At 41.2% G+C, this 2501-nt stretch overlaps 1 pseudogene; it reads right to left on the bottom strand.

Annotated features, from left to right (window-relative positions):
- Positions 1-315: 315 nt before the first annotated feature.
- LOC113132884 (NADH dehydrogenase [ubiquinone] 1 beta subcomplex subunit 3-like) lies at positions 316-821 on the bottom strand (annotated as a pseudogene).
- Between the last annotated feature and the right edge of the window lie 1680 nt (positions 822-2501).

Below are 2501 nucleotides of genomic sequence, written 5' to 3' on the forward strand. Positions count from 1 at the left end.
ATGCGCCACAAGGGGCAAAACATCTTAAATCTGTTGCCCACGACCTCAACTGGCTCCAGTACTTCAACCTCGACGTCATAGCGCTGCTGGCTACTGCAGTGCTGGTTTTTATAGTAGTCACAGTGAAGTGTTGCAAAATATGCCTCCAAAAACTGGGCAGGAAGAGGAAGCAGGACTAACTAACTACTACATGTGCACATTCATCTCAGCAACAACACTATTATGGGAGTTTAACACTCATTATCCCTAAAATACAGATGCAGAGTAAAGTTGTGGTTGAAACGTGTGTCAGGGTGAAGAAGGAAAAGCGAAGCCATGTGGTGATCAAACACACCTTTAATAAACAGAAAATACAGATTATTATTAGACTGTTGGGTGAGGTTTGGGCTTGGCAATGATGAACATTAGTGGCCGCCCTTCTTTGGGGGGAAAAAGGTGTATTCAATAGCCAGAGCAACAATAAAAGCAGCAAATCCCCACTTGAATCCTTTTAACAGCACTTCTGACAGAGTCACAGGACGAGCAAAGCCACCAGCGTATCTCCATGCCTCATTCCTGGAGACAGAGAGAGAGAGACAGAGAGAGGAGAGGGATCAGTGTGAGGAATCATACTGGATACCAAAATCTCTTATGAAGATCAGTCTCCTTGTAAATCTCTGGCAAAGACGTCTTGCTGTGGCCGTGGTCACCCCCCATGCTAAAAAACACAGATCCATATAGTGGTTTCTTTAATGTTAATGTTTAATGTGCCTTCATGTAGACAGCTCATTGTCTGCATCTTTTCTTTCCAGTATTTTATTTTAATTTGTTCTCTGAGAAATGAGATGAGATAAACTTTATTAGTCCCTAAAGGCAAACTTAGTTTTGTAAAAGTAATAAGTGCTAAGTAATGAAAGTCACTCACAGTCCAGTTCTTGTTGGTTTGTCATCTACCATTGACTAAGGTGTTGTAGAGCCAGATGACAGTGGGGTTGAAGATCTCCTGTATCATTCAGTGACAGCACAGTCCTCCACCATTCCCTACTATTCCAGGATGGCCTCCAGCTTTTTCTGTTTGCATCTCTCCACCACAGCCTCCAGTGAATCCAGCCTCATTCCAGTCACTTAACCAGCTTTTTTCTACCAGTTTGTCCGGCCGCCTTACATCCTTCTGCTTTATAAATTATGTCCTATGTGAAAGTGGACATGAGGGCAGAGAGAGCCTTGTGATTGTGGAGTTTCTCTATAGATAGTTTCTCTAAACATATAAGTCGGTTTCATGCTCCCAAAGAACAGGAATCTTGTAATAGGTGTTATGCAGAAAGGTTTCTGTGAAAAGTGATTATGTTCTGTGGGAGGGCACACAGCCTTCTAAAAGTGATGGTGGTACAGTTTTTTGTTTGTTTTCTTTTTGCATATGACTTTATCACGATCAGTAAAGGTAGAAAAAAATTCTGTTTTAGCTGTTATAATCACTTTTGGGCAATGAAAATACTATTTATAATATTTTACTGGTCATACTGGGTTTTTACAGATTCCTATACTGGTGCAAAAGTAGTAGATGGTAGATAATCTTTAAAATATTAAACACGGGATGGAAGTAAATGTGAGACAGAAACCCAGTTTCCTGCATCAACATATCTGTGAGAAACACTTCTTAGTGAGGAGAATATTGTATTTTACTATTTCAAATATAACAGGCCATATTGAGAATGCACAGCCAATGCATATGCACAGAGACAAGCTTTACATAATTGAATGCACTTTCAATATGGTTAAATGTTTGGCTTGTGAAACTGGCTGTGTAATAGCACACAGCGTACTTACATCGTATGTGTTTTATTAACTGAGTAAAACAGTACAACAGAAACAATTTGAGATCTGCAACAGTCAAATGCTGCATATAGTCACCTCAGCACAGCCTGTTTGGGATCTACATCCAGGAGCTGCACCTGAAGAATGTGCACTGAACCAGTGGTTTTAAAGCTTTTTTGAAGCATGGCACATTTTTTTCATTTAAAAACTTTTGCAGCACACCACCAACCAAAAAGTGTCAGTGTATTTCTTCAGTTATTTATACTCAGTGTGAAACCTGGGCTTGTTTAGATGGACACAAAGCTGATATCCTGGCAGGAATTGAATAAAGACATACATGAAGCTCTTATTCATCACCTCTGTCTCTCTCTGTTTTTAGTTTTTATAGCGGGGATCTGAACACTGTCTGAAAGAGAAAGAGAATACATGGTATTTTGTGTGTGTGTGCGTGTGTGTGTGTGTGCACCTCTGTGCTTGTGGACCAGTCATCTCTCATCAGCTGTTCAGTACCATCCCAACAGTTAAGCATGGTGATGGCAGCATCAGGCTGTGGGTCTGTTTTTCAGCAGCAGGAACTGGGAGCCTGGTCGGGGTTGAGGGAAAGCTGAATGGAGCAAAGTCCAGAGGTATCCTCAATGAAAACCTGTTCTCCAGCTCTCAGGACCTCAGACTGGGCTGAAGGTTCACTGTCCTAAATGACAACGACC

The sequence above is a fragment of the Mastacembelus armatus genome, unplaced genomic scaffold, assembly GCF_900324485.2.
Source record: "Mastacembelus armatus unplaced genomic scaffold, fMasArm1.2, whole genome shotgun sequence".
Lineage (NCBI taxonomy): Eukaryota > Metazoa > Chordata > Actinopteri > Synbranchiformes > Mastacembelidae > Mastacembelus > Mastacembelus armatus.